Source organism: Rhipicephalus microplus, chromosome 8, assembly GCF_043290135.1.
Source record: "Rhipicephalus microplus isolate Deutch F79 chromosome 8, USDA_Rmic, whole genome shotgun sequence".
Classification (NCBI taxonomy): domain Eukaryota; kingdom Metazoa; phylum Arthropoda; class Arachnida; order Ixodida; family Ixodidae; genus Rhipicephalus; species Rhipicephalus microplus.
In genome coordinates, this window is record NC_134707.1 from 60943434 (window position 1) to 60964644 (window position 21211).

Below are 21211 nucleotides of genomic sequence, written 5' to 3' on the forward strand. Positions count from 1 at the left end.
ATCAAAGGTGTTTTCCGCAGCCACTGAAGCCTTGGTCATCAACAACACGATTGCGGGAAGATTGCAGATGCATGGTGACGACGACTTCTTGAAGGAACGTAGCCGTTTCGGTCGTTCTCGAACGCCGTTTTCGCTCCATTGCGCAGCACAGTTGCGACGCTATACGTTGTCTGATAAATTTCCGAATTAGCGGGACTTGTCAACCGATAACAAATTAACGGGAGTTTGATGCCATCGAAGAATGCATATTCTGGTCAGAAACCCAAAAGATGCCCTGGTTATCCAGTTTTTCTGATTAACAGGGGTGGAATTAACGGAATTTACTGTATTTTCACGCAAGCCGGCCAACTTTCTGCAGAGATCTCGAACTCTTATAAGTGTTATTCAGCAATCATTATGCACATCTAAAAATTAATCTCTTTGAGTTTCACGCTTTAATACAATTGGCTGTTCAAAACGCAGTTTTTTTACTGTTTTTCTCTTTTCCAGCATCGGGCAGAACTTAAGTTAGATGAAGTGGTGACAAGAAAACCGGAATCAGGGAACAAAATGTGTCAACAGGACACCGCCAGAATTGTCACTGCATGCGCCGATGCAGTGGCAAGCTAGAACTGGTTGCGGTTGCAACTCCTCCGATTCTTCAAAAGCTGCAATAGAAATGCTGAGCAAAGTTGCCCCGTACTTGTACATGACACTGCCTGCGACGATTTCATATATTTTGCATTTTGTACTTGCAAAAAAAAACAAACAGGAGTCCTCCGTTTGACGATTTCATATATTTTGCATAGTGTACTTGCAAAAAAAAAAAAACGGGAGTCCTCCGTTTGACATGGCCTAATGTCTCACCCGAGAACGGGCAACATGGTTGCCCTAATCGTGATTTGAAGGACATAACAAGCCCAGTGTCCTTTCCATACAATAAGCATACGATGTCTCATTGAATAGGAAAATGCTTCAATACTCTTCTGTCTACCACGGTGGCTCCGTCGTTAGGGTGCTCGGCCGCCGACCCAAAGGTCACCGTGGATTGGATCCCGATCGTGGCGGTTGCATTTCGGTGGGCCCGAAATTGCAGAGGCCCGTTTACTGTGCAATGTCAGTGCTCATTTTAAGAAAAGTTATGGTCGAAATTTCCAGAGCCCTCCCCTAACAGCATCTCTCCCAATCATATCACGATTTTGGGACGTTAAACTCTAAATAATATTAAAGACAAAAGTGTTATTTTGGGATACGTGAAATCAGAAATTTTTGTCCGCTTTTTTGTCTCACGAAACGAACAACCACCCGGCCAAAGCTAAAGCCCTTGCTGAACGCCCATCCAACTTGCACTGGTGGCTGCGTTCATACTTGCGAACATTGTCGATCAACTAGCGAATATTACGCCTATCTGAGGCGTAACATCGATACGTACGTATAAGGTGATGTGTTCCATTTAGAGACTATTCATAGACACGTAATTTTAAAGACCCTAGCGCTTCTTAGGTTGCGCTGAAAATGCGACGTCATGCACGAAAAAAAAAAAACGCCAACGGAAGACATTTGCAGTGTGTCACGCAGATACGCCGCCAATTTCTATTATTCAGTACTGATCTGATTCGTAAGGATTTATCCATGGTTTGTGGTGCCTTGCACTCGCTTTTTGTGGATACGCGTATCATTCGCGTAGCGTTTGCTGCACTGTCTTCAATGCGATCTGCAAACGTTTATATGCCGCTGGAAAACTCACTTGAGTTGCGAATGCGCGCAGTCAAAGACGACATCATTGATTGATTGATTGATTGATTGATTGATTGATTGATATGTAGTATTTAACGTCCCAAAACCACCATATGATTATGAGAGACGCCGTAGTGGGGGGCTCTGGAAATTTCGACCACCTGGGGCTCTGTAACGTGCACCCAAATCTGAGCACACGGGCATATACAACATTTCTGCCTCCATCAGAAATGCAACCGCCGCAGCCGGGATTCCAACCCGCGACCTGCGGGTCAGCAGCCGAGTACCTTAGCCACTAGACCACCATGGCGGAGCTACATGAAGTGGTTATGCAAATGATGGGTCTTTCTAAAAATCATTCAATCACTCGAACTTGCCAGAATGGAAAACAAAAACTGCCGATTTGATTGATAATCGAACGCCTCATATGCGTTACGCCTCATATATGGGACATGTTACGCCTCATATATGCGACATCCGACTAGCGGGAGTAGGCACCGCATATATACGAAACAGTAGAAATGAAAAACGAAGTTATGAAAAATTGGCAGATCTCCCCCGTGGTGGTTTGCGCCAGAACTCTCAAGAACAACCAACCACGTGCAGTGGGAATCGATGATATGCGAAGCACGAATGAGGAAGGTTTATATGTCACTTTAAAATCAGCACAACGTTACGAGGCGGACGTAAGTTACGCTGTACATGACTTCCGCGTCATGATTATCATGTTCGCGCCTGGCATTTTTGTTCGTCGTCTATTCACATCACGTAATACCAAATTTGGTATATGTGAAGCTAGCGAAACGGCCGCGAGCACGCTCTGAGTGTAGCATGTAGTGATGTTTTACATGACACGCATGCCATGATTATCTTGTTTGGACGTTCCATTTACCTTCGTCGTCTATTCACGTCACGTAACACCAAATTTGGCATATGTGAAGCTAGCGAAACGGCTGCGACCGCGCTATGAACGTAGCATGTCGTCATGTTTTACGTAACAGGCATGTCCTGATTATCATGTTTGGACGTGTCGCTTACCTTCGTCGGCCATGCACGTCACGTAATAGCAGATTTGGTGCATGTGAAGCTAGCGAAAAGACCGCGAGCGCATCAAGAGCGTGGCACGCAGTCATGTTCTTACATGACACGCATGCGATGATTTCCACATGAGGGCCTGTAAATTATGTTCGCCATGCAGCAATGTCGTGCCATACTAGTTTTGCGACATTACATGTGGACGAAATGACCGCATGAACAGCAAGACCATGACATGTGAATCCCGACATTCATGACATACATGTCACGATTTCCATGTTATGACTAGTCAGTTATGCCCGTCATACAGTAATGTTATGTCATACCAAACGTGGTATATATCCAGTTATACAAACGGCCAGAATAGCTAAAAGTCGTAGGCAGCTAAATAGACAGATAGGCAGATAGGGTTAAACTCGCCGAAGTTCGCTAAGAAATGCTTCGCATTAAGATATGAAAGATCCCGGTTTATAAAAACCTCTCGGACATTACATCACAGTCCTTAAGCGCGTGGATGTACGGCTGCTTGTAATTTTTTTTTATCAGAATGACGCCCCTTACAGCGAAATCCATTATCAGACACGTGACCAGCGGCCGAGTAAGCACGTGCATTAAAGTCCTTGCGGCGAGGCATTGCATTGCAATCCGCCGCCAACGCTCGAACGAAGCGAAGCCTGTCGCCGCACTCCTGAAAAAAAAAAGTATGTTCAAACGCCCCATCGGTCGGGAAGCTTTTTAACCTCAGGATCGACATCCGACTAGCGGGAGGTGAATGCAAGCTGCCTCACTTCACCCTTCCAGGTCGCATCTTCGCCGCGCGTAGGAGATACGACCGACGTTTCCGTCACAACAGCAAGTACACCGAGGGTTCCCTCTAGCCATAGGCCAACACTCCACGCAACATTCAGCTTCCATAGGCGCCTTCAGGGTCACTGGCAGCCATGGCGTACGTGGAGGTACTGTGCTCGCACCTTTCGAGGGTGCCGCAACATGAACTGCGATGCTTGGACAACGATGGCTTCACCGACCTTCCAAAGCTCGCCGACAAGTCTGTACCAGAAGCAGTCAGCGCGGTTCGCGCCCATCTGGAATCCATAGCCGCTCTGCGCGACCGTCTGGACTTCGCGGCCCACTTATTCACCTGTATGGCCGGCCTTGGCGTCATAGGGTCCTGGGTTCTCTATCGCGCTGACCGTAGGGAGGACCCCACTGATATCGTCGGCGACATCCTGAAAAAAATGCGGCAGAGACGCGTCCACGGCGTATTCGCGAAGGCGACGGAAAACGTCTGTTGCACCTGCCTGCTCGTCCCCGAAGAAGAGAGAGGCAGGGACTTCAGGCCTTACTTGTTCGTCGACTGGTACACAAAGCCCTGCGTAGCCATACACGAGACTCCCGACATACATTCGCCGTTACTCGAAACCGTCCTCCGACAGACGCTGGGAAATCCGCCACGAAGCTACCGTTGCGGCGTTTATCGAGACCTGAGGTCGCTGTATGCTGGCGTCCTCCAATTGTTCCCGTGATGCAGCCGCCGACTCCATTCCATGCCAGACGTGGGCAACACGGTGAACTGTCCCTCCTTTTCGGCCAACGACTTTATACCGTAAGTCATTTTTGCTGGCTATTCTCTTTCTATGTATGGCGTAGTTGCTCTGCCAAGCGAATTTAAGCCCGTGATCTCTGTAGCCAACGTCACAAACAGGTCTGCTTTCGCGAATAGTACCTGCGTAGATGTGGCTAAACACGTTCATCTTTAATTATGCCGTTATTGATGTAGCGTTCCTTGGACAATCCTGAATTTACTGTATAACTATCAAGCATAAAAAATTATGTCACGCGGTTTCCTTGATTTATACACTTCTGCTTAATTGAACGTAATGCTCATTCAGCAGTCGTTGCTAGTAACATCTCTGGTAACGTGGTTCCACGGCCATTAACGTGGGGACACACAGCGATGCTTGCAAGCCCGACGTGTCTTTATCTGCGCCCTTGAATTTAACACTGCTAATTTCCGTAACGTCTATTACCAGTAGCGATTTGCTTGGATTCATAACTGCCGTAGCTGGTTTATTGCGTTATCCACCGTGAATGACTATTTCGTTTGTGAAACTATTCTTCATTCGTTGTCTTCTTTCCAGCATCAAGACGATGTCGTTTGACGGACCGAAATTTTTCATGAACCGTGCAGTTTGCCAAAACCACTTGACGACTTACAAATAACCACGCATCCCCATCGGAGACTGCAGCCATGAAAATCTTGATAAGTACCACACCTGTTAAAGCTGTAGTGACAGCTGTGTTGAACATTATTTTACTCAATGTTTCATTTTTAACCTAAAATTTCCACTTTCCTTTTAGCTTCATACATTAAATTTTTTGCCGCGTTCCTCTTCGAGCGCCCCTTTTGTGTGTATGAGCACCACCTGGAAGAGAGCATCATCCTATCCGTTCTCCATCTGTTGTCACCTGCGTAGCGGAACATCATCTTAATCTTAGCTGATTGACGAGGCCTCGACAGAATGGCTTAATGCTGTCTATGTACATGTTCCTTCATAACTGTGACGAAGGCGATGAGAGACTTCGCAATTCGTGTTTTATGAAACATGTCGGGTCTTATGCAAGCCGACACATCCTGGTATCGACCATGCAGTCGAATAAAAGAACTTTTATATGCACCCATGCTTTTTGGTATATTTGCTTCGCAACTGTGTCTCTTGTGGCCAACCAAATTCAAGCATTGTTGATATTTCTACTCTTCAACATACGCCATCAACCCCCCCGACGAACATGCGTGTCATTCCTCAACAAGCTTCACTACGCTTCGCAGTTTCGTAGCTCGGGTGACAGCGCAAGGTGTACGAAGTTGCATCTGTTCTAGCAGGATAGCCAAAACATATCACATGCCGGAAACGGCGGGCCTTGCAAACAGTGGAACGCCACAAGTTTTCTTTTGGAAGGAATGTACTTTCTTAGCGCACAGAACGTTTCAGAAAAAAGTCGCATGGGACAGAGCGCACACTCGCAACCACTTTATCGCACAGATGGCGGCCGTATATATAAAGCCAAGAGGGCGAGAAGAAGACCCACAAAAACGGAAAAATGATGGCGCATGTTCCAGAACATCTTATTACACGAATCTTTAAATTACGTGTAAGTGACAAGATACTTGTACTCATTTTCCGAATGGGGCACTTACACACTCGGTTACCGCCTTGCGAATCAAAAACGCTTCATTTCCCGTGCCCTCTTGTCAATCTTGCCATTCGCATTCATCAAGCCTCGGGGTGCACTAACAATGGGCACAGTCAATTTCCAGGTGGCTGCCCACTGATCCGCGCTTGAGATACACGTACTCCTTAAGGAGATAGTTTAGACATGCAGCGCCCCATCTGACCGATGTAGGATCGGCCACATGATAAAGCAAATCGATATACAACACCTACATTACATTCTACGAACATTTTTGCAAGCTTCTTATAATACCCCATACCTGAAGATCCTTCGTTGTTCATAATTTTGTATAGAAAACCTGGATGGTTTTTGCTGCGAAAACAACCTTCACCCTAGTTTTTTTTTTCCAAAGAATTCTTTTCAGGCAGTGTCAACGTTTGTGCATATAAAGTGAATGCAGAACATTTCGGCTTTGGCTGTATCTGAATTGTGGGCTTCACAATCTTTCCCTGCATTATTTCATTCAGAAGTGACTCTTCTGTGCCTGAGAGCAATTGATAAGGAAAGCCTGCTTTCTTATGTCTGTTAATATGGATGACTAAGCTGCTCTCAACCTGGTGATGACAGGGCCTTGACACTGAAGCTATCTCGCGTGCTTTCGCAGTTCCTCACTCAATAAGCTTTGAATGCGCTCAACTAAAATGTATCAGGGCTTTCTGGTTCTGGCAGAAACATTTTTCTGGTTCTGGAAGGTTCTGGCAGAAGCTCTAGGTCTAAAAATCTAAGTTTGTTATTCTCGGGAAACTCCGCCGTCAGCATGAAAATTAGTCATGTTATCAGAAATAATGCTCAACTCTCATCGGCGTCCTGCCGTGTGTCACACTGTTCCGCACTATAAATGACTAAGAAATCATTAGCCTAGATGAATACCTTAACCTTATATCTTATATTTTTCTAAGCAAGCCTCGCTGTATGCGTTTGTCTTAACGAGCTCATAAAATACCACTGAGTACTGGAGCTAAACATGATCCATTGCGCACGCCCTGTCTTTGAGTGTACCATTTGTCGTTTTCTCGTGATGAAAGTCGACTGCGAATAAAAGTTCAGAAGTTGAAGAATGCTGTCTACGTTAGTTGCACAAAGTCTACAAAAAATTATTCCCACCACAGCGTTGGATGCAGACTACACCTCCTCGCACAAAATGTCCTCAGGTAGGGAATAAAAGAAGTCTTTAAAGTCTAGCGAAAACACACAGGCACTTGAGGGCACTCATCCCCTAGAAAATCTAAAACGTCCTGGGGATTTTTTACGAGGAATGTATCTTCAATGGTCAAGGCATTTGCAGATGCCGTCCGACAAGTTTTTGCCAGGAGTCATGCTCCGAAACAGACACAACTCCTTGTGGGTGTTGGCCGTGAAGAAGACAGAGAGGCTAGCACTTTTGCACGTCTTTCCGGACAGGGCCAACCTAATGAGCCCCCCGCTTGGTTCATACAGCCTCTCACCTTCTCGTTTTGCTTTTGCCGGAGTTACTTTCCGCAGTTCTCTGAAGTTCCCTGATAGAGCCGCTGCCACCTTTTCTTCGTACAGTGGTTCGGGAACCAGGGCGAATCCCTCTTCCTCGTCAGACTGGAGCAAATTGATGTCCGCTTGTTTAGGAGCAGACACGACATGCCGAATTCCTGAAGTTCGTTCTCTCGCGGGTTCCTAGGGCAGACGCTTGACTCCTTGTTGGATGCAGCTCTCCATTTCATCAGCCTCAGTTCTCCCAGAGGCTTGTCCGGCGAGACTGACCAACTGAGTTTTATCAAGCCTCGGGTGGACGTAGTTCTTAGGACCGAGTTCCCGAAGGCCGTCTTTGGGTATCCTCTCATTGCCAAGGGTGACAAGTTTCTACCTCGAAGCGGGTGCTTTCGGTGTTTTAGGGGCGAAGCTCCTTAGGGCTTGGGCTGCGCGTCCCCTGTAGCCTGTATGTAGCCACCTCTAGTTTAGTTCTTGCAGTGTTCACTAGATGGTGGTACCGTCCCCTGTATGTAGCCACCTCTAGTTTAGTTCTTGCAGTGTTCACAAGATGGCGGTACCGTCTCCTGTATGTAGCTACCTCTCGTTTAGTTCTTGTAGTGTTTACTAGATGGTGGTACTTGTAGCTGATGATGAAAAGATGCAAGATGTTATAAACTAGAAAGCGGTACTTGTAGTTGATGAAAGACGCGAGATCTTATAAAATAGGAATGATGTCACATATGGCGCGTCATTGGTTGAAGGCAATCGTTCGATTTAGTGCGGCGACGTACGCTAGGGGGAGCGATGTAATAAAATCGAGTGGACAAAATGTACAGAGGATTCATGGTTTACCAGGTTTACCTCCGGAGCTTCGCCCACTCATCATCATTCACTTCGTGGATATGGCGGAATTTTTATTTTGGTAGCTTTATCCCCGCGAAACGCCAATGGAACTCGGCGGTTCACGAGAAATTGCACAGATCCTACAGGAACACTTTCTTGGCTTTGTCCATTTGTCTCACGCATGCGCACTGACGGGTCAAGGAAGTCTTCGCTCGCTTTAGCAGCAATCGCTTTCAGCGCGAAATCCTAGAATCAAAGAGGTTACCGCAGTCATTGATGTGTCTGGTAGTAGCCTTCGCGTACACTGGTGCGCTGCTTGCGTTAACTGCGCTTCGCACTCAACTCGGAGGCCACGCAGAAAGGAACGCGTGGTTCAGATCTGCTCCGCCAGGTGCCGTAACGGTCCCGACCAATCGCAATCTTTCAATGAACTTCGTCCGGTACATTTCATCTTCATTTACCAGCGCACTGTTGGTACATGGCCGCGTGGTGCGCCACATTCCGATCGAAGTATTGGCCTCGCTCGAAGCCGTTAGTATCACCGCCAAGAGTGTTGCCGAAAACTTCGTGTACTTCACTGGAATACCCCTCTCGTGGTTTGTGGAGTGCAACACACGGAGACGAAGTCTAGAATGTGAAGCAGTACACGTCGGGGGCCCGTAGTCGGGCTGTCGTTTTCCGGAACCAACGAGCACGCGGGAACTTTCTTTGGTTATAGCCAGCGAGTCGGTGGCGACGTACTTTGCATCCATCTCCAGCAAGAAGCGGTCCAAAAGAGCGTCCTGAGCCGCACACTTGGCGTTGGGGACGCGACAGAGAATCCAGGGACCGATCACCGTCTCGAACATAAAGACAAGTATAAATCGCGCAAACGCACTCCAGACGCACCTTTATGTCCCACATTACAGCGATACTCGTGCGAATTGTGTAGATGGCGTCCGGAACGGACATTTCGGTGATATTCAAGATGGAAACAGAACTGCCACTGTCCAAGCAGTACAGTTAGTCCGCTTGGACGCTGGATATATAGCGTTGAGCAGAGCGTGTCCAAATCTACCGCAGCCACCAGAAATAACGGAAAAGTACGTAGAAAAAAGGTTCGACTTCTGAGTAGGATTAGGATTAGAATTAGGATGTTGTAGGTAGCCGGCGGATCTACAGCCTTCCAAAATTTGCAGGCAATTGTCTTATCTAACTCTTCGCTAATTGTAACTAATGCCATTTTGATTTTTAACTAAGCAAGGGCAGGAATTGAAACGGTAGCGCGTAGCTCGACGTAATCCGTACTCTTATAGCCGTTGTTGTAGCCGACGTAAATATGATCTACTTAGCAGCAAAATTTGTTATGAGATCATAACTCGGGTCTAGCTCAGCACCGTAGTTGTCCGCCGCCGCCGGCGGCATCCTAACGAATTCGCACGAAATAAGAATAATTAATACCAATGGCACAGTGGTGCTCGAACCCGGGTCCGCTGAGTGCCAGCCCAATATTCTACCTCTGAACCACGTTGGTACTTGGGACTTGTTCGCAAACTTGCCTTAGGCAGGCTTGATGTCGGAAAAGGAATCGCGTTAATACGACTTATAAAACGTTCTAAAACAGCGAAAGAGCAAGCAGCCGTCGCACAATGCGAATAGCGTAACGAGTGGGTCGTGCAATGCTCCAACCTATTACAACAGCTTGTTCTTGTTCGCCTATTAACTGTGGCGCATACCCAGTTCAGGCATAATTCCTCATCGTCGTCAGCCACTGCATCAACAATTGGCACGAAATTCCTTGCCAGTGTTTAGCAGATGCCACAATTCTCAGAAGAACGACAAACGATAGCTTAGCGTGTGCCGGCCTGCTACCCAAAAACTATCATTATTGTTAATGCCGTAGTGGATACCTAGCAAGTGTGCTTGCAGCCGTTATACTTAATGAGTGTTTAGAAAATGCTTTGGAAGGCCGCTCTTCTAGCTCTCGCTGTGAATGTGCTGCGCCTTCCGCGCAAACCTGGCGTTTTTCGTGCTTTTTTTTTTTTTACAAAATTCATGCATAGTTTCTTCACGGGAAGTAAACGCTCGACTGGATATGCTTTGAAAAGTGTCCCTCGTTGCACGTGCCAGTGGAGAAAAAATAATGAACGTTACGAGAGTGGTTTCCCAGTCGTTTGAGTTAGCCCACACCGTAAATAATCGGGTTAAACTGTTCTTTGTTATCTACGTGCTTATATACGTGGCACCCGAGATTGTCTGTACACTAAGCCAACAACGCCTGCACAATTTATCACGCGTAATAATCACCATTTGTAAGAGTTTCCGCGTGATATTTTACGTATAAGAATGCAAGAATAGAATAAACTGGAACCAACTTTTTAATAGTATATCACACGCTCGTCCCGAACCGCTGGGGACACAGGCATACAAACGTTCATGCTATGAGCGTGAACGTCTTCTAGGCGACCAAATCAAAATTACACAATTTAACAGAAGCCATTTCGAGAGACGTGAACAGGAACAGACAAAGCCTTTGCTTGTTTGTTTGCTGGTTTATTTGTCTGTATCCAAGAATCCATGTCACATACCCACTTTGGGGGATTGGCCAAGAAAATCTACAGTATCATATGGACGGTAACTGCACTATTGCTTACAAAAAAAAAAGATGCGCAAGACGGAAGACATTATAAAAAATCCAAACATTGAGAAATCAAAAACAAAAAACAAGAAAATAATTACTATTATATTAACTATAACTTGATTATTCGAGCCGACCAGGCAGCTGAGTTTGGCAAACACAATTAATTTGGGATGCAAGTCTCATATTTATTCACATATTACAAATTACGCCTCGATTTCTTTCTTTATTTCGAGAATTCGTAAAAATGGGCATCAAGTTGAAAAACGTTTAGTGGCTTGAATGAAATTGCACACCGGTCGTATCGAATACATCTCTCTGGCAATGTCCCAAAACGGAGGCACATAAATTTAGCAGAGTTTCTGTGGTTAAACTTAAACCTAGCTTCGCAAACAGAATAGCTAGTAGTCTTTTCCTAATTACTACCTAGTTACGACATGATAGAAAATATTGTTCAATAGATACCGATTCTTCGCAGAACAGACAAAGGCACGGAAGCCATCTCGCACTTGGAGTGATTTTTTCGTCTTCTCCTCCTCGAATCCTTGTGGCACGTATTAGCGCGTCGCGCCACCGTCAAATAACGGATAATAGAGCGTCATTGAAACAAGAACGGTGTACGTTGTGGTATTATAACTACATCAAAAAAAAAAGACGTCAGCCATTGTCACTCGATCAAAACAGCTTGACAGCGAGGCTAGAACAATGGTGAGCTTCGCTTCGGTACAAAAGGCATCATCATCACCGCCATTTAATTTTATTTCACTAAAAGAAAAGCACAGTTATCATCATCATCTCGAGGATCGGCACTCACGCGACCTACGCCACGGACGACAGTGGCACGGCGAAGACACAACTACTGCAAAAAATAATAATAAACAAACAAAACGAAATAAAGCACACGGACGGACGGACGCAGTCCAAGTACCACCATTTCGCATCTTTCCGTCACATATTCATCTTATACAAGTACCGCCATCCAGCGTGCATTCTAAGGACTAAACGAGAGGTGGTTACTACGACGACGACGACACGGAACATACGACCAACGGCGTAAGGAGTTTCGCCTCTAAAAAAAAAAATAGTGGTCGGTGATTCGTAGATACACAAAATTAAAAGATAATTGAACATGCCGAAACTTACCGTGCAATCCCTAGGCAGACGCTGTAGACTCTAAACGGCTGCACTCCTAAAAAAAAAAAAAAGGCGCGCAAAGGAACGAATCCGTCGTGGAAGCCGTCACTACTCCAGAAAGGAGAAAATACCACGTCGCGACAGCGGAAGGCCGCGGCTACCCACGGCTTGCGCCATACTACCGAACGCCCGCCAGTGTTCTTGCGCGCCATGGCTGTAGAGCAGCGCCGCCGCACAACTTCCGAACAAGTATGTAGTGCGTTTAAAATTTTAATGCTGCCAAAACGAAATCGCTGTGGTACGGACTGTTGTAAATTGTAGAATGTCACCACCGTGACCAAGCGCCAATCCTGTGAACGGCACTATTTATTAGGCCCTTTCACAAAATTCTGGTAGGAGACGGGTTGGGAGCCGTTTAAGGCGCGCAACAGAAAACGCCGGCCACGGTACCTCTGCGGCTGCTGTTTTGTCGGTTGGACATGTAAATGGTATTCTCTAACAGTGTACGGACGGCACAGCTCTTCGAACCGGCAGTCTAGGCGGTGAATCTCCGCGGCCGACGAGGATAGTATTGCCCCAAGCAACCACCGACTCCTCAGAGGTGGAACCCTTCGTCTGCGTGCTTTTCTGTTATTCCCGATGGCTGCCGTAGAATTGGACAGGTTGTGCTCGACGCTGTCCAGCGTCCAAGCGGGCAAACTGTATTGCCTGGATGGTGACATTTCTCTTCCCATCCCGAAGATCACCGGAATGTCCGTTCCCGAAGCCATCGCCGCAATCCGCTCTAGTATCGCTCTCATGTCGGACGTGAAGGAGCGTCTGGAGTGCATTTGCGCGATTTATACCTGTCTTATGTCCAACAGGGCAATCGGTCCCTCGATTCTCTATCACGCCCCCGACGTCCAGGAGGCACTTTTGGACCGCTTCTTGCTGACGATGGATGCGAAGCACGTCCTCACCGACTCGCTGGCCATAACCGAAGAACGAATTCACGCGTGCTCGTCGGTTCCGGAGAGCGAAAGCCCGACTACGAGCCACGACGTGTACTGCTTCACATTCTGGACTTCGTCTCCGTGCGTCGCACTCTACAAACCACGAGAGGGGTATTCCAGCGAAGTGCATAACGTTCTCGGCAACACTCTCGGCGGTGATCCTAAGGACTTCGAGCGAGGCGAATACTTCGACCAGGATGTGGCGCACAACGTGGCCATGAGCTTGGCTCCGTCGAGCCGAGCTTCGTAGGACGTCGGAGAACGATGATCTTTGCTTGGTTTCCCGCAGACACCTTTTGTACCGGCCGACACTGACTTACTTCACGGTAACAAAAAAAAAAAAGCCGCGTATCTGCCCGTTTCGCTGCAAATATAATCGGAAAACGACAGCCTTCTGTGTGGAGGTGCTGTGTGAGATATGAACAAGTAGGAGTAATGCCGACAAACAGGAGATCGTACAGAACCTGGAGCTTTTTGCAAATGGCTGAACCGTGTAGTCCACAGGGTGCGTTTTCGTGCAGAGCGTCACTTTTTCATCGCACCGTAAGAAACACGTAATTCGTGTGAGGTGTAGAATTACTTAGGTTTTTCAAAATTGGGTATTTTTGTAATCCCAAGTCGAGAAACACACCACCTAATACTTGCGTATTGAGACTACTTGCGTAACATTTGTTTTGTTTTTTCATCGTCAATGTTCACAAGTATGAACACTGCCACCAGATAAAGATGACTGGGTCATACGGAAGTGCTAAAACTGGGGATGAATTGAGTGGTAGACAGACGATGACCGAAATTTCTGCGTTCAAGTATCCTAACAAAGACTGTCGTCTTAAAAAAAATCGTACCGTCTCTTGAGCACTTGCCTAAGATGGTGGAAACGGCGTGAGCCATTCTCTTTTCGCTCCGTTGCATTGGTCTCTCCTGAAACCTTTCAACAACATACGTGGTGTCCAATGCCTCAGGTTTGACAGGAATTGAAAGCTTTCTATCCCTAAGGTGGCCTTGTAGTGGGACCACTTTTTGACCAACCGACGATGTCATTTGGTGAGGTCGTCCCGTGACGTCACAAGTTCTAGTCATCGGTGATGTCATCGACTTACGATTATGTCCACATCATTTGTGTCAATGCCACTGACAGTCAGCTCTCGCATTTGACGAGGCATGTAATACTTTCTCCTTAACAAAAACATTGGTGAGATCAGGAAAACGTGTGATCTATTCGTCCAGGTTGTGGGGATGCTGACACCCCCTGTAATGTGGTTTGCGCCGCGTGGCCCACGTGTCTCGCCCCAAAACCGCATTTCAGGTTACAACAACCGGGCGATAGATGGCGTTGTGTTCGCGTTGAGCACCACTATCGTCATCATCATCATAGGGTATCACCGGCAGTGACTCCTGTCTAGGGTGGCTAGAATTCTAGCCACCCTACCCTGGCGGAAGCAAGCCTTGGTGGCGGGCGGGAGTTGAGTCTCTTTTGCGCATGCCGGTTGCCGCGAACGGTTGTCTCTACCGTGGTTCCCCGGAGCTCGGCACCCCGGGCTGCGCGCCGGCCCGGTTCAGCCACGGAGGAAGGAACCTTTCCTTCCTCCGTGGGTTCAGCCAACAGCCGCGAGCAGTGCTGCCAATTTAGCTATCTTGTAGCTAGATCTAGCTAATTTATTTTCTTCTAGCTACCAAAATCTCTGTTTAGCTACAAGTAGCTCTTTTAGCTATTTAGTCACAATCTAGCTCCAAATTTGGAGCTAAATGAAAAGGCTAGATTACTCTGGCTTTTTCAATTAGTCTACCTGCAGTGTAGTGATATTTTCTAGTTGCACCGTTGTGACGCCCTTAATAATATGTGTTTCCAAACCAATACCATGCATGCATGTCCTATGAACACTAACACAAGAAAGCGGTATGCTATACATGACATTTTCGAATCTCGCTTCTTTCTGCAAGTTTTGGGATTGGCCGCGCCTGCTGCCACCGGGTGGCACGAACCTTTTGAAGGCCAAAACCACGGGCCAAAACGCTCGGTTCACCCAATAGCCGCTTAAAACTGGCTTGACTTGGCTTAAAATGTATGAATAGACGGCGACAGAATTGCTGTGTTGGACATTTTTTTGGGGACGTTTAGGTGGTGAGAACGAAAGGTCTACCGTAAGATTCCTCACTAACTTGTGAGGATCTTTACCGTGCGGTGGTTATTTCTCCGTGGTCTCTGTTTGGCCGGGAGCTGTATGCATTCGCGAGAACCGCCTCTGCGCATGGATACGCGGTCTCGTTCTGTAATACTGTCTATAAGCATTTTGTTCGTGAAGCGTTTTCATGCGACTGTGACCTCCGAGTCTCCTCCTGGCACCTTCCAACCGTGGCTGGGATTCTCGGCGTCACGTGATGTTCTCTCGTGATCATTCGGCGGTTCTCTAAAATCACGGCGCTTCAAGGGCGAGGGGGTGTCTTCGCCGACTGTTCGCATACGATTGATCGGCGCCTCGCGCTGCCTCGTGGCTATTGGTGGTTGCTTTTCCGCTGCACTGGGGAAATTTGGCGCCGCTGTTTTACGCCGTCTTCTGCAAGCAGCAGTGCGCGCCGAGTCGAGCGCTCTTTTGTGACACTCGGCCTTTCTTGTGAGTGCGCGGCGTGCATACTCTTTAAGGGTTGTATTATTCACCTTTTATAAACGCCTCCCTGGGCGCCACCATAACTTTCCTTGGGCTGTGCAAATTGGCGCGTCCCCTCGAAAATGCACTGGCAACGCTGCGCCCTTAGCCTTTGTACTCCCGCGCACAGCCCATCATGGCGGTGTTTTTTTCCTTCCTGTGAAAAGGTGTATAGGAACTCACACACAACAGACAAGAGCAAAGTATACAAACAACGCTTCAGGCTCTGCAGGCTTATAGAGAATAAGTACAAGGAGTGGCTAATGACAATTCCATAAGACTTACCACTTCAAGGCCTTTTGCAAATTTTGTAAATGTTATATTGAGGCAAAGAAGGCGAGAGTTGAGAAGCACACCACGTCTTCAAAACACGTGGCATGTGTGCCAAGCAAGAGACTACATCAGTGCACTACATCCGATGCCATGCCATGTGTAATGGCTAGCCCAGTACAGCAGGCAGAAGCAACCCTTCTACTTTTTTGTCGCTGAGCACTGTGACACGAACACCATCGATCACATCGGAGAAGCTTGCCAGCGAATTTTTCAAGATAGCCAGGTTGCCTCTTAGCTCAAGATTCACCGCACAAAGTGCACTAATATAACAAGGAACGTCCTTGGACCGCACTTCGAAAAATCGTTGTAGGACAATATTGGCCACCAAAAGTACAGCGTTCTGATCGACGAGTCGACCGATATTAGTGTCCTGAAGCTCCTTGGCTTCACCATTAGGCATTTTTCTCTGTGAAACGCTGAGGTTATTTCAACTTTCCTTACCCTACAAGAACTCAAAAAGTGCGACGCTGAAAGCATCACTTCAGCGCTTTTAGAAGGATCGGTCCAAGGGTCTGAACCCAAAAAGCCTTGTTGGCATAGGAGTAGACAATGCGAACTTCATGACTGGTGTGATTAGTGGCGTCTACACACGTCTGAGAAATGAAATTGCTCATGTTATTATGGTGCGATGCGTTTGTCATTCCCTTCAACTTGCTGTTTCACGTGCGTCAGTTGCCTTGCCGAGAAACATAGAATTTCTGGCGAGGTAGTCATACCGTTGGTTTGCTCACCCCTCAACAAGGAAACTGGAGTACCAAAGCTTATACCGTGAACTAAACGGCGGAGAGGCTTTGCTTACCATACCGCTAGCCTGTGAGACGCGCTGGCTGTCAATACATGCGGCAGTTAAGAACACTTGCCTAATGGACCGAACTGAAGGAAGTTTTCGGAAATGCACAGAAAAACAAAAAATTCCTACACGGCAATGATGCTCTGTTAAGTGTACAGTGACCCCAAGAACAAATGCTGCGTACTCCTGCTGGACTGGGTTTTTAGCTGAAGTGCAGCGTGTCAACAAATCATATCAAGCGGAGTACCAAGACCCGATGAAATTGTTCGAAGATCTGATGATTCTTGTGAAGTCAACAGCCAACAAAGTATCCCTACCAGCTTCCCGATACGACGTGTTAACAGTCAACATCAACGAGCATCTTTACCCTAATTCGTGCTTTGGTCAATGGTTTGAAACAGCACTCCGAGACGCATCCTTTCCAAGTGACGACGAAAAAGAGCTACGCCTTCGCTGTCGACGTTTCATCGTGGAACTATGCAAGCATCGTGGAACTATGCAAGGAGATGCAACGGCTTCCCGAAAACATTCAGTTCTTGCAAAAGACTTCTCTCCTTTCTGTAGAGCACGCACTGAAGCTAATACAAGAGCTAATTACGGAATCGGCATCGTAGTTCCTCTTTGTGGAAGCCCTGTCCGATCGCGAAACGCAGTGGAAAAACTTGCGGCACGTAAAATGGTGCTGCAGTGTACAAACAGAACCGATAGTTTTTGGCAGGAAGTAAGTTCTTACAAGGATGCGCACGGCGAGAACCCTTTCACTGAACTCGCCATGACAGTGCTGTCGCTGCCCTTCTCAAATTCCGGCATTGAACGGTGAGCGACATGAGCATTGTGAAGTGCAGGTGTCGCTACAGGCTGCACACTTTGAATGCGTAACTGAAAATGCTGTACGGCCTTCGGAGATACAAAAAAAAAGTGCCACGAATATAACCTGCTAGATGACGTGGCTGCGAAAATCGGCACGATGGCATCCTATGCAGCGGCAGAAGATGCCATGCAACTTGCAGATTTATTCCTGGAGTTCTGTGCACCACTGACATGGCTTTACACTTGTACTGCGAATTCGTTTTTTCACTTCTCAAGCTGGCAGGCAGGCTTTCATCATTACTATTTACCGTATGATATATGGCTTCCTGTATACAAATATAGGCCATGATGTTTTATTCGCCAATGCAATTCATTGTACATTCAGAGGTAAGCTAAAATCTCTAATGTACGTTATGTGTGTCACGTGTCTATATGTTTCCCGATTTTCAACCACGCAATTTCGTTGATGTATGTTAAAACATCTGATAGCATGTTAAGCATGATAGCATGAAAGGTTAAGTTAAAATGACACTAAATATCAACAACATAAATTAGTTTAGCAGATACCTTAGAACCTGAAAACTCCACTGTCGTTAATACCATCGCCCAAGGTTAATAGACATGAATATCGGTCAAAAGACCTCCTTTTAAATTTCCCGCTGTTATCTCCAATGATGACGTCACGGATTTCAACGTGTTTCTTTCGCATTTTGACGACAAAGTCGCAACGAAGTTTTTTTTCAACTTGGTGTGCTAAGCTTCTGGCTATGTGCCCATCTCAATGAAGAACTCCGCTCGCCGAGAAAATTTTTTGTTCCCTCAGTTTTTTTCTTTTTTTTTTTTGCGGCTGCCCGATTCGCTAAAAATTACAGTATGTGATGGGTTTATTTACACTGAAAATGCCAGCGCTCAACCGTCCCTGCCCAATCACCATCGCTCAAGAGCGTCCTCCCTCCTCTTCTTTCTCGCTCTTTCAGTCCGCGTTACAATATTACATACATTCGCAGCTCGTAATTTGCGAGCGCGTTAAAAAGTCTGCAAACATTATAGGGATTAAAACAGGCGTACATTGTTTTGTTGCTAAATCATGTTCTGCCGGCAAGAAAACGTAATGTGACAGCTGTCTCTAATCTTTGAGGTGACAAGGCCACCAATAAATTTGTTGCATGAGGAGAACATGCTCAAAATTGTTTTCAAAATGGTAGAAAAAAATATTTAGCTACTTTTACACAATTATTTAGCTGCTTTTGCTTTCGGACACTTGGCAACACTGGCCGCGAGCGTCTAGCAGGAAAGGTGTCAGCATCGGCGCGCCGGAGAGCGAGCGAGAATTCATCCGGATGCGGTGGCGCTGCGGTCGCTTTCGAGATGCCCACGGAGGAATTCCTGCGTGGAGATGCCCCTTCTCGCACCCGCGCATCAGTCGTTTTTCGTTGCAAATATTTCACGCTACCCTGCGGATTATAACAAAGTCCACCTGTCACAATTCTGACGGCGCGCTGCAAAGCACGTATTGGCACTGAAAACTAGTGTTTTCAATTCACTTCGTAGTATATCAGCTACGAAGCTTAGAAGATAGAGAATCAAGTAACTTGCCGTGAACTTGACACCAAAACAAAGTCCGTGCAGTTTTAAAATTTGATGCCGCAGTGTTCTCCGTGGTTTCAATGCATGTAAAGGTATCGGCAGCCGTTATTTTTATGACTTGCGCAATCAAGATTTAATTTTACAAGCAAGACATTTATTTTCTCGACAGCAAAAAACAACATGAAAATAAACACAACATATGCATTATGGTTGAAGAAAACTGCAAGTTATATGAAACTCAGCTAAAGCAAGTGAATGAGACAACTAAAAAGAACAGTAAATACACGATGATACAATGGGCATACATACACACATCACATTGAGATTTCATTGGCAAACATAGGTACAGTCACAAACCAGTTCACGAAACAATTGATTTCTATATATGTGAAGCACAACCAGACAGTGACATCCCAGTTGTTAATGGGATATCTATACCAATGCGAACAAAACAATAGTAAAATCACAAGAAACAACAGAGCATGAGTAATACTCAATAACATAAAAAAAACCTTGTTTGCTGAGTTAACACTTCACTTTTTTTTATTGGGGGCATTTTCTCCAGCAAGGAGAAAATGCATTCTGGTCAGTGTAAAGAATATAATTATCTGATTTGTCACTTCCACTTTGTGGTGTTCACAGCCGACCATATTTAACTTCTTCATAGACAAGCAAGATATAAGGTCTGTTATGCTGTCACTTTTCAACTTGTTGAAACTGAAGCAATAGGCGAATACATCTTCCTTAGCTTTGAACAGGTCTCTTGGGGACTCGGACGGGTACAGAAGTCATGATTCTGCCGGTAGCAAGCTGGAATTCTGGGTAAAGCAACAACATGCTACATTCGTTGCACTTCGTATTTTTCACCACCTTCCGGGCCACATAGCCACTGACGTAATAAGTGATCAGGTAGCCCGTTTTGCGTCTAATTAGATCAGTGGGGTCAGGGAGGGGTTCACGAGCAATAATAATTCCATGAACCTCATTGAGGCGCCTCAAATCTCGCAACTCATTCAGTTATCCTGCAATTTTATTGAATCACTGTGGATGCCAGGACATAGAAAGCTGCTCGGAACTCCAGAAGGTATGTTTCCATTGGAGGGGGACTGTATCGAACTGTATAAACTGAGGCAATTCACAGATATCAAAAGTTGTGTCGGCGAAGGGTGATCAATCGAGCCAGACATTTGCTTCAGAATTCCAAAAAAAGATTTTAAGTGCGTCTTGGCAGAGGCGAGACGTCATCAAGTATTTATAGCCCAATGTTTTCATGACATTGTGCCGGATAAAAAGGGCGCTGGTTAGAGTGACGTGGAGTCCTCCGGCACTTGATTCACTCAGGAACCCACCCTCCTTAGGTACAGCTTTTTCCCAATTAAGTTGCTAAGAAGCCGTTGATAACATGCTTGTGGCTACGGACGATGAATATTTCGTCGAAATGAGTTTCGCACACAAAGAAGTTCTTTTCCAATGGTTTGCCAGCGCGAGGAATCGTACGCTCTCAGGCCTTGCGCTGTTCATCGTCGGCTGGAGCAGAGAAGAGAGACGCTTTCTTCCCTTGTTTGCGGGCCGAAGCATATCCCGCAATGCATCCAGGTGCAAAGAAGTGTCTTTGCTGCTTACTCATCACTGTTGCATGGTCACATTGGCACGTATTGATCCCGAACAAGTCCAAATAGGGAAAGCACAGACTTTGCAGCTTGCGAGCACACGAGCAAGCGACTAAAAGTGCCGCACTAGCGGCTGACAAGCGCTCTCAACTGATCATGGTGGCGACTTGCGCGCCGCTCCACGGCCGAATGAAATATCAGCACGTCTCCTTTCAAGGCGCGGCCGGGATGGTGCTGGCTCAGTGGCACCTTTCCTTCTAGCCACCATAGAGGCAGGCAGCAGGTGTTCTGTGGGCACATGTAAAGAGTGCGCAGCGCGCCCGCTCGAGCTAGAGGTACTGTATATGCTACCTTGAAAGCATTATACAGTAACTAACTCGAGCCACGAAGAGTAGGGCAGCACCGAAGCTGTTGTCGAGTAG

General features: G+C 46.6%; 1 long non-coding RNA gene across 1 annotated transcript; it reads left to right on the forward strand.

The window, feature by feature from the left end:
* The first annotated feature begins 3409 nt into the window (after positions 1-3409).
* On the forward strand, positions 3410-5429 carry LOC142768560 (uncharacterized). The gene is made up of 2 exons (XR_012885335.1): positions 3410-4357; positions 4893-5429. It is a non-coding gene; the product is annotated as an uncharacterized LOC142768560 (long non-coding RNA).
* The last annotated feature ends 15782 nt before the right edge of the window (positions 5430-21211 follow it).